We start from the raw sequence: 12,117 nt of genomic DNA on the forward strand, positions 1-12,117 counted from the left end.
TTGCTGTCGTCGCCGCCGTCGCCGCTGCCACCCTTGCCGCCGCCGTCACCGTCGCCTTCGCCGCCGTCACCGCTGCCGTCACCGTCGCCTCCGTCGCCGTCACTGCCATCGCCGTCGCCGCCGCCCTCCTCGGACGTGTCCAAGGAGTTCTCCTCGTCCGAGGAGTACTCCGACTCATCCGAACCCTTGAGCCCGGCGCACTCGACGGCCCAAATGTAGGTCCATACCTTCGCGGCGATTCCCTGGGAGTCATCTGAATCATCAGACGACGCCGGGGGAGAGGCAGGAGCCGGAGAGCCCTCGGACTCGGAGGAGAACTCCTCCTCCGAGTACTCCGAGTCGCCGAAGTCCTCCGAGGGAGGAGTCAGCTCGCGCTTGCGTTTGTCGCCAGAGTGATGCGAAGAACTACCACCTTTCTTACTCTTGCCCATGGTGGAGGAAAAAGGAAAGAGAAGAGAGCGAACAGCAAGCAGCAGTAAGAGATGTGAAAATGTCGAAGAAGCAAGAACACTATTTATAGAAGAAGAAGGCAACCGCTCAACTCCTACCACGGCCACTGAACAGTCGCAAAAATTCAATATGCAATTCAAACCGTCTGGAGACACGTCAGGCGGCTGACACCGTTTCACGTAACACAACACCCATTGGGACTCCAGTCAACTGCCCGGGCGATATGATTACGCCCGCGGTCACATCAAGTTACTACTCAGAAGCAGTTTGCTATACGCTCAGCGTACCAAGCCGTCCCTTGCCTACACCCATTGGGGGGGACGCCCAGGAATTATCAGTATATTTTCAAAACTGTCACATCTGAACAGTATTTGCAATGAATACTTCAAGACAGAAGAAAGATATCAGCAAGGATCAAAGGAAAACCAAATATAGCCGATGAGGTACAAGTCTAATCGACAGAAGCATCAAAGCACGAAGTGACATGAAGACTAGTCAGAGGCCATCTATCGAACGTCCAATCAGTAGCAGATCAAATAAATTGCAAGATCCAGCAAAATACGGGCAGATCACATAATCGGCCTCAAAGACAAGAACGTATGCTGACCTCTAAAGCACAGTGTTAATAACATGCTGATCTCTAAAGACATTCGACAGAAAGAAAGGATGATTCCCGGAAAAAGGCATGAAATGAAGACCTTCGAGTGGATTATTTTCAAAAATCCACTCGAAGCTCCGGGGCTACACCCATTGGGTGCACCTTCGACGCACCCATTGAAGTTTGAAGTCCATGAAGTTTGAAGTCCTACAGAGCAAAATGCTGACCTCCAATGCATAAACCTGAGACGGAACACCAAAACTCGAGGAATAATATCAGAAGGAGACAGTAAAAAAATATTTTTACCAGATCACTCAGAGTTCAGAAGTAGTGACCTGGAAGGCTTACTTCCAAAGCATTCCTTGTTAAAATTAAGGACTACAAGCTGGACCTAGGATCTTTGGGCCGTTTACCTCAAAATCAGCCCAAAGATCGGGGGCTTTTGGGGGACAGATATCCCCCGGGTCCACCAGAAGGATAAAAGACCTCATGAAAGGCCCAAGGGCCCCATAATTCATAAGGTCATCCCCTCGTGGGCCTGGGGAGGAACAACCAGTGAAGCGGATTGACGCAAGGCCAAATCGGCGCAAGCCCAGAACGGCCCAATGAATTTGAGCGGTAACCACAACTATGACCCGACCTTCCCGCGCAGGAGCCCCGTACGATGGAACCAAGCGAGGATGGGTTGGCTGAATTATAGGATGATAAACTCAGTTGGTTCACTATTTCTTAGGCAGACGTTGTAATCATATCTGCATGTAACACCCCACGGTCGAGTATATAAGGCCTAGGGGCACCCCTTCAGAGCGAGGACCCATTACTTAGCTACCAACACCGGCTCTCTACGTTTCCAACACTAGAGAACCTCCTTGTAACCCACTGCATAGAGTACTCACGCCAGGACGTAGGGTATTACACATCTCAAAGCGGCCAGAACCTGTACACAACTGTCCACTATCTCTCGTGCATTTAGCACGAACCATCGAGCTACAGTCGATAACACCGTCCTACTCCAAAAAGCACCTCGAGGGGCAACCCCGGGTGTGCGGTCGGACCCGAAACACCGACAGTACCCCCCAATGCTCCTTAATCCGGCTGGATAACATCTTCAGAACAAACCATAAACGACTGATAAAGCGCAGGCCTCGTCTAACCAAGGGACGCGACCTCATCCGAGCCTAGCCTCGGGCAAGGACGACAGTCCCGGACGGATTCACGCCTCGACCGAGGGTCCCCTCAGTCGGTAGACGCACCCTCGGCTCGCCCGAAGCTCAGCTCGGGCAGACTTTGTCGTGCAGCGACCTCGCCCAAATCGCCTTACCAACCGACCGTATCGCATGCGCATTTAATGCGGGGATCGCCTGACACCTTATCCTGACACGTGTGCCTCAGTCGGCAAGGTCAAAGTGACCGCAGTCACTTCGCCCCTTTACTGACCGATTCTGACAGGAAAACAACACTATTCATCCCATCTCGACTACTGTGCCATCCACCAGGGAAAGACTAACAACAGTCGCGGCCACTCCCGAGTTCAGCCTCTTGCACAACAAGGAGCTTCGCCTCGCCCGACCCCAGGTCTCGACCTCAGCCTCGGCCTCGGGAGGAGGTCTCCGCTTTGCCCGACCCCGGGCCTCTACCTCAGCCTCGGGAGGAGGTCTCCGCCTCGCCCGACCTCAGCCTCGGCCTCGGGAGGAGTCGCCGCCTCGCCCGACCTCGGCCTCGGAATCAGCTACGCTACAGGGGATACATCATGACCCTACCCCTGGCTAGCCACCTCAGGTTACGAGGGAACAAGACCGGTGTCCCATCTAAGTTACTCCGGTAACAGGTAATGATGGTTCCCCGCGTGCGCCCATGACGTCGATTACTCTCGAACCCCCTACGGAAGCAAGCAAACGTCAGCAGGATCCATGCCGCACCGCCAGCTATGCTTCTACAGGGCTCAAGGCACTTCTCCGACAGCCACGTTAGCACACGTACAGGGCCTAAGGCGCTTCTCCGCCAGCCACGTTAGCACATAGCTACACCCCATTGTACAGCTGGGCATCTCCTTGTATCTATAAAAGGGGATGTCCAGGGCCTTCCTAAGGCACGTTGACACACGCCGACGACATGGACACACGTTGACGTCGAGATAGAGGGAGGCGGGGCAGACGAGATAGGCAGAGACGGACGCACGCAGGGACTCTCTCCCTCTCTCTCGCTCTCGCCCTCGCTCTCTCGCAACGCTTGTAACCCCTACTGCAAGCATCCCCCGGTGCAAGATAACATAAGCCTCGTTTCCCTCTTGTGTTCCATCTTGCATCAACCCATCTAGACAGGGGCACGCGACACTAAAATTCACTAGTCGGTCCGGTTGAGGGCCCCCCGGGTCTGAAACACCGATAATTACGTTGTCATTAATCACTAAAACCAACCAGGGGCTTAGATGCTTTCAGTCGTCATGGGGGCCCCAAGAGGCGTGGCGTGCTGAGGCTCACCGAAGCCTAGTAGTGGGGGCCTTGGTCCTGCTTGGTGGTTGGTGGAACGTTTGCTTGAAGAAGTCCTACTAAGGGTCTGCCCCCAACGGGACACCAGGAGCAAAGATCAAATTATCGGGGGTGAGGATGGCCATCTATCGGTCTGGAGCCCTTCTGGAGGTGGTCCGAGGCCTAGCAGGACCTTGAAAACATGTGACTAGGTCGGACCATGCTGCATCTACATGGTAGTCGGCCCACGTGGAGCAAGTGAACTTTGCGTACAGGGCTACGAGGATCGTTGCGGAAGGAATCCTGATAAAAGATTACAAGGTAGAGGGGGCCTTGTGTTTGACTCGTGTAGGGGGGTCCTCACCCCACACTCTCCCTGTCCCTTTAGAGGAGTCTTGTCGACATGGTCCACCTAGAAGGTGGGACCCGTGGCCTACCCTCTTGTAAGCCTACTTTAGTAATACCGTCTAGGGTACTCGTACCTAAGGCTAAGGGTGCTCATAGTGATTCCTTTCAAAATTAATTTAATTTTAAAAATACACGGTTTTCTAACATATACTACCTGGCCTAAAATCACAGTAGTGTTTTCGGCAACAGAAATACAGAATCGTAGCAGCACTAAAAAGTAAAAACACGTGCATGTTCGATCGAGCTGTCTTCTTTGCAGGATCTGTCCAGCACCGGCCCTGGCGGGGGTCGAGCAGTGCCCCCGACCAGGGCCCCCGGATTAGTGGGGCCTCACCCCATGTATCAAATAACAGTATATATCTATACTACTATATAAGACAGTAGTGTAGACGTTCACAGGATATGGTGCACGGTTCTGCCTCCACATCTCCATCAATGCCCCCTCCACTGCCACCGTCCGTCTCCAGCGCACTCGCTGCCCTTCCTTTCCAAAAATGTCATCGCCCTCATCACCACGCGAGCCGCCCTCATCACCGCGCGATGATCGCGCCCCCATCCCACGTCTCCCTCCTTCTCTACCATTCCCCGCAATCATCGCTTGGAGAGGGAGATAAAGGAGGATGGGAGGGAAGGGGGTGGTGCCCGACGCAATTGCCCTCCTGCGCATATCACTTCCTCCCAGTCGCCTTCTTCCCTCGCTCTTCCCTCCACCATTCTGCAGCTTGCCGCTGGAGCCCAGCCCGCCCATAGCCTTGTGCCCCTCTCCGCCTCCGGTCGCTGGAGCCCAGCCAGGTCACGGCCTCGTGCCCCACTCCGCCTCCGATAGGGACCACAACGGCAGGAAGACGAAGACCCCAACGCCTCCGCCTGCAAACCCATCTGATTTCGATTCGATTCGCCTGTGGTGCTTACAACGGAGGGAATGGCGAACGGCGACGGTGCGGCGGCGACGGGGACCTGTCGAAGCACATCGGCTGCGGCGCCACAACCGGGCGATTCTGGTCAAGGCCGACCAATCCGCGGCACGTAGGCTCCGCGAGAAGGCGGCGGAGGCGGAGCGCGAGGCGCGACACGGGCCGAGCTGGAGGAGCGGCTGGCAGGGGCAGGGAGGCGAGCGACTAGGGCAAGAGGGAAAAGGGCGAGGAGCCAAGGAGGGATAGGTAGATAGAAAGGAAAGGAATGGTTCGCGGTGGTGGAGCGCTTTTGTGTGTTCCGCTCGGGGGTTTGCCGATCCGCCCCTTCCTCCTCTCCTACCCCTCTGCTCCGCGAACAACGCGCTCCTTCCCTGCGGCGATACGGCTCCTCGCCACACGCGCTCCTTGACAATGGCGTTCCAGATGACCGCGTCCCTCCCTGCCTCATCTGCCTTTCCATCGCCGCGTGGCCTCGACAGTGCGCAGACTCTCCTTCCCCGCGGCGCCCAAATCCCGCCATGGTCGAGAGCTTCCTATTGCGGCGCCTTCCCATCGCCTCCTACGCCCAGCCGCAACCGCAGCCGGCGGCAGCGCCCGGCTTCGACTTCCTCAGTGAGGTCTACGGCGCCGCCTCGTTCGCCGGGCCCAATGCTGGTGACTATGGCGGCGAGATGGGGTTCCTTGACATCGTCGAGCCCAAGGCAGCATCAGCGACACTGGTGGACGGCGCCACGGGCCTCGGTGCCTGCAAGGTGGAGCCCGGCCTGGCGAAGAGCGGCGGCGCGTTCGGCACTGGCGCTGGTGCCGCGCCGCCGGCGGCCCTGGCGTCCAAGAAGAAGAGGGTCGAGGGGATGTTGTCCAAGAACCTGATGGTCGAGCATCGCCGCCGCAAGCGCCTCAACGACCGCCTCCATGCTACGGTACGTCGTGCCCAAGATCAGCAAGGTGAGATTGAGAATGACAAAAAAAACCTCTCCTTTTTCCTTGGCTCTTGTGTCTCGTCGGCATTTGCAAAGAACAAACAAAGAAGCAATTCACTCTATATCTATATATGGCAGCTGTATATCTATATATGGCAGCTGGGCTGATGAGATGTGAAATATATGTGGTGGTTTCGGTGTGGGAGGACCGCGAAAGGTGATGCCTTTCAGCAGCATGATCCAGGAGATGAAGGGCAAGATCGGCGCCATCTCGTCGCGCGGCGTGCTACGGTTCCGGCCGGGGGGCCACGCCGGGGCCGGGCGAGCGCCGGCAGCCGAGCCGGACGAGGCGTCGCGGGAGGGCTGCTGGGCGCAGTTGCCTTTCGAGCTTCTGCGTATGGTGCTGGTCAGGGTCGAGGACCAGGAGCCACGGTGGCCGGCCCGCAGCGCCATCGTGGCGTGCGCCTGCGTCTGCCGCTGCTGGAGGGCCGCCGTCAAGATCGTGCGCGTGCCGGAGGCTTCTGGGAAACTCACCTTCCCCATCTCTCAAGCAGGTTGTTTTGGTTCCCTCTCACCAACTCTGAACCCGAATACAAAATTATGATTTTGCCACTCACACACTTTGCTATTATGCCATCTGTGTGTGTATGATTTGTTTAGGTCTGAAATTCCGTTCATCGATTTTATTCGGGTTTTATTAACTTGCAATTTCAAATCTGTAACCTGCAGCCTGGCCCAAGGGATGCCCCTCTCAAATGTTTCATCAGGAGGGACCGGGCTGCTCAGTCGTATTCTCTGTGCCTTGGAGTCACTGATGGTATGCTCTTTTCACCCTGTATGTATGCAATGCCTGTTGGGCAAACACGACGTGGATGTGATCATCGTCGATGGGGTGCTTTTCTCTCTCTCTTGCTCTGCATGGTTAGCTGATGATGGGAAATTTCTACTTGCTGCACGCAAATGTCGTAGGCCTGCATGCACTAGGCCCGCATGCACTGAATACCTAATCTCGCTTGATGCGAAGAACACATCGGCTGGTTCCTACATTGGCAAGCTAAGGTGAGCATTCAAGAAAGTGTCTAGAAATTGTAACTTGTTTCGTGTGTAAGATAAAAAGTATCAAATTATGATAGAGACCTTGGTTTAAAATTTTCTTCTCTGTTAATCAGATCAAACTTCTTGAGAACAAAGTTTACCGTCTATGATGCTCATCCACCTTGTGCCAGAGCTGCGGTTTCAAAGGGGTACATGATCGGCTCAGCCCAAGTTTCTCCTGGGGTACCTGCTAGGAATTATATGGTTTCTCACATTTCTTACTAGGCGACTTTGGGTTCTAGGTATGGCAAGACATTTTTTATTCTTCCAATGTTAGGTTCACGTTTCTTTCCAAGGAAACGTCCAACTATGAATACACACCATCATGTGAATACATTTCCACCCCCTTGAGAATTACAGTTTCAATGGGAAATGCTGCTAAACTTTTTTCCTACTGATTATTATTGCATCCCTATTTTTATACTATTAATCTAAAAGGATGTCTGAGTTTATGTCAAGCTAATAATTTATGCGGATTTAAAGCCATATATATTGGAATAGTTATATTCCAGGACCTGCCGGAGAGGATCAAGCTGCTGCAGGAAGAGATCGGGCAGTAGCAGGAGGAGGCGCCGGGCATGCTCAGCGTTTTCCGGGACCTCAACCCCGACGAGATGGTGGCCAGGAACACCCCAAGGTACGTGAAGAAGCTGCTGCTGGCCTACTGCTACTGCTATTGGGGGAAATGTGAGGGCTGAGATGCTGCTGATGGCACCTGCAGTCCGACGTGGTGAAGGAGGGCGGCGACACCCGGGTGGAGATCTACTATGCCGCGTGCACTTCAACGGTGATGGCTCGTGGGATGTGATTAGGGATGGTAATGGAATTGTCTCTTCACAATTTCTTTGAGCCCTTAATTAATTTTAGTTCAAAAATGAATAGAAATAGAACCTGATTCTAATCCGATCTAACCCTCAATTTTATAGTGTAAAATTTATAGCCCGTTACTACCTATATGTGATTGAGAATTTAAGATTTGTGGATTTGACTTCTGACCAGTTGTTGTATGTTGTCCCGTTACTGAAATCATGGGAGAGGACTCAAGAAAAAATCTAACTACATGGTACATACAACAGATACTTATCAATATTGCTAAAAAAGATTAGATTAGTGTATGGTTGTCAACATATTTGCCTACCATTCAAATTTTTATATTGAGCCTTTAGAAATAATTTGTGCGATAATATAATGTTTGGTTCATATTAGTTTATTTTATTTGAGTGGACGTATTTATATAATATTATATATTTATATCGTCAATACAATATTAGTGTTATTGTGATATTTTTGTAACACGAATTTTACATATTATAGTGATGTTTGTTATTCTGTATCTGTGTTTTATATTATTTTTAACCCTCGTAGTAACGCACGGGCACATACCTAGTATATATATTGTATAGATTTGTCTGTTAGCTCTATAGATTTTTAAAGATCTAATTATAAGTAAACAACACGACAGCAATAAGCAAGAATAATTAGGCATAGCATATAAATCTTGATTTCTATATTCTAGTAGTAATACTTCATAGTCTCAGGCCCAACCACCTAGGCTCTCAGCGTATAACGAGACAACGATGTTTGACGTTTCATCTCTATTTCTCGCACAATTGTAGACAATATATATATATATATATATATATATATATATATATATACTATATTTATGTGTAATAATTTATTATTATAAAGGGCCTTCTTTATAAGTCTTGCACTGGGCCTCTAAAATGTCAGGACCGGCACTGGATCTGTCTTCTCCCGATATACATAGCAGCACTAAAACACAGGAGTACATAATAACCGCGTGCCTCGCTGCAAAACTGCAACTCGTGACCAGCCATGATTCCATGAATATATGGTTCTTACAGCGAATACACGTGCGCACCCGCTAGCTGGCCAGATTGTGCTCACGCGCAAGACGTACATGGACAAAAAAAAAAGCTAGTACAGCTCAAGCAGAGACATGTCGATGTCTCCTGCCTGCCGCGCCGCTGGCTACCAGTTCCACTGACGTGAAGTGTGCGTGCGCGCGCGCGCGCGCGTTGCATCACATCCGAAGTCCGCGCCGTACGTGCACTGCCGAAACTTGCCTTTTTTTCGTACGTAGCGTAGCCTTGTCTGAGACTGGTTGCAACGGTTCACTCTTGGCCTCCCCTCCCCTAATCCTGTAGCTCGCGTAGGGGCTACAGAACAACTCTTCAACCCGCAACGACGTCCTCTACGGCGCCCCCTAGGTAGCGCTCGTCTTCTCTCACACGCCAGATCTGGAGGAGCACTGTTCTCCCCCACGCTGCTTCGCGGCGACGTCTCTGGTCGCGCGCTCCAGAAGAAATCACCGGCTCCGCTTCGCGGCAGTTGCAACGACCAGGGCCAGCAGCGAGCAGGCGCCGTCCGCCTCGGAGCGGCGCGGCGTGCGGTCAGCAGGGCTGTCCGGGCTAGCAGCAGCAGGCATCTGGGCCCCGTGTGGGCGCTCGTCTCCGAGGAGGCCGCCTCCGGCGAGCGGGCGGCGGAGGGCGAGGGAGAGGACGTCGAGGTGAGGCTGTTCGTGGGCCTCCCCGCGGACGCGGTGGTCTTCGACGGCCGAGGCGTGGGCCGGCGCAGGGCCGTCTCGGCGGCGCTGCGCGCGCTCAAGCTGCTCGGCGTCGACGGCGTGGAGCTGCCGGTGTCCTGGGCCGTCGCGACGCTCGAACTCCGCGTCTCGCTCCACACCGACGGCGACGCGCTCCCCGGATGGGTGGCCGACGCGGCGGCCGCCGACCCCGACGTCCTCTTCACCGACCGCTCCGGCCACCGCCGCGGGCTGCCTCTTCTTTGCCGTCGGCGAGCTCCCCGTGCTCCTCGGCAAGTCGCCGCTCCAGGCCTACGAGGCCTTCTTCCGCAGCTTCGATGACTTGTTCGGATCAACGATTTTTAATAATGCGTAGTGGAGATAGTGGAGATCAACTTGAAATGATTTTTAATAATTTGTTATAACGAAATAGTGGAGATTAACTTGAAAAAAAATTTTTAAACTTAATGCGTAGCCGGCCAAGCGTTTGAAAGAAGAGGAAAAGAAAATAGAAAATAAAGGTAGTTATGTTAGTTATGTGGAAATGTATATTTAATGTGTAGAGGGATATATAGGGGAATTTATAGGGGGAACGGTTGCAGGACGGGTAAATATAGAGTGGGGAATCTTGCTGACGTGGCTGCATAGTAACATTTAGGGGGAAAAATTTAGGGGGAACGGCTGCGGATAGCCTGAGACTACCTGCAGCGCGACCCCCTTCCCCTCCCCTCCCCTAGGACTGTTCACAGTGTAGCGGCTACAGTTCGCCCCCCACGCGCGCAGCGGCAAGCCCTACGGGCAGCTCTCCGTCGCGCTCCCCTTCTCTCTCACGCCAGATGAAGGGGACTACTGTTGCCTCCGCTACGCGCTCTTGTCGCCGAAGCCAACGTCCGCGCCAGACGGCGGAAAGTTCCAGGTCGACTTCTCTTCCTCTAGACGGCTCTTGGCAACGGGGGCGAGAAGGGGCGACGCGACGGCGGATCTGGCGGCGCAAGGCCGATTCCGAGCCGGTGGAGGTCGGCGCCGACGACGACCACGTCCTGTTGCTGACGAGTGAAGTCCGTTCGCCTCGGAAGCGCAAGCGCCCACAAATCCCACTCCGTTTTGCCGGTACGTCTCGCCATCAGTGGATTTCTTCTCCGACCATCGAGGGCTCGCTTAGATCCAGAGTTCATCGGTTCGAATCTTGTTGTTGCGGCCCGGATCTTGAGCTCATCAGGTACGAACATGGTGTTCCCCCTCTTCTCAGTGACTTGTTTGTAACTTTTTGTTGGAAATTTTTATGTTTCAGTTCCGTAGTTGACCGAACTAATGTGAATGAACCGATTCCAGTACGATGTGGCCGCCAAACTAACCTTACATTTCGTCTTTAGGTTAGGGTTTCATGAACACTAACCGACGGCGTCAGCAAAGAACTCTATATTAATCTGTTGGACGATAGATCCGTTTACGGTGATTAAGACGACAAGCAAATCAATACGGACCATACATTGGGGGCCACATTATTTTAGTTTCTGTTCTTGTCTTAGCAGCATAATTATATGGTTACTACTAGTATTACAAATATCACATTTCTAGGAACTTCTATGTCATATTCGTATGCAACATTTGAGGACATCATTTATTTTGTCTCCCACATGTCCTGTTCTTAACACAAGAGTATGTTTGCTGCTAGAGCGTATTATTTAAATGTACAAGTTTTAAAAATACCGACGCAACAATTCGTTTTACAGCTAAAGCACATCAAGTGCAAATAGTACTGACTTTTGTGTCCCTATTGTTGTAAACAAATCATGACTTGTCCATTTACTCTGTAAATTGCTTATTATGCTCTTCATGTTTTCAAAGTTGTCCAATTTAATTTATTTAACAGTGACTTAATTCGTTATTCAGCTTCGTGAGCAATTGTTAGCGGTGAATTGTGATATATAAGTTTCTTATTTCATAAAGTTGATGAATTCATGATACAAATTTTTACTTGTCTTCATATTACTGACACATGAAAGCCTCTCAACAATATATGAAGTTTGCCTCATGTATCTTTGGTTCCAGTTTTGAAGGAGGACACCATCTATTTTTGAAAGCATACTTATGCACTAAATGTCACCCACTTTATACTGTTCTATACCAAATGTTCCAGTATAGATATGTCTTACACAAAGTGTACCTAATCAGCTTAAAGCTTAATTGTACAATACCTCTAGACCTTTTATTGTCTGATATATGCTTGTTACCAAACACCAATATTATGTCACATATTTCTGTCTTTCCACGTACTGCAGAATTAAGCATATTTGCTTCGCTTTTGTTACATGTCTGTACCTACATTATTTGTTGTAGTTTTTTGCAACTTAATAATTCCATGATGCCTTTCTGGTTTGTAAGGCTATCCAGTTTGTTACTTCTTTTATTAATTGTTTGCAGCACATTTGATCATGGCATCCTCGAAAGAAGATAACATGAAGGCTTTGCTGAAAGTCCTTGTGGACTGTGCCGAGGATGCCACAAAAACATTGGGTGGTTTAGTTGATCATGCTTTAGATCACATGCATGATGAAGAGATATTAGCTAGAACCTTGTATGCCATCAAAGATAAGCTAGAATTGCTGCAACAAGATGCCTTAGAGGCAAAAGTGCAAGCATTTCCAGAAATTGTTAAGTACGATGGCGATGACATAAGTGTTGAGCCTACATCTCCATCGACCCCTCCAACAGT

At 51.3% G+C, this 12,117-nt stretch overlaps 1 pseudogene; it reads left to right on the forward strand.

Annotated features, from left to right (window-relative positions):
• The first annotated feature begins 5,246 nt into the window (after positions 1 to 5,246).
• LOC103649738 (uncharacterized) lies at positions 5,247 to 7,836 on the forward strand (annotated as a pseudogene).
• Positions 7,837 to 12,117: the final 4,281 nt, after the last annotated feature.

Source organism: Zea mays, chromosome 3 (genome assembly GCF_902167145.1).
Source record: "Zea mays cultivar B73 chromosome 3, Zm-B73-REFERENCE-NAM-5.0, whole genome shotgun sequence".
NCBI classification, from domain to species: Eukaryota; Viridiplantae; Streptophyta; class Magnoliopsida; order Poales; family Poaceae; genus Zea; species Zea mays.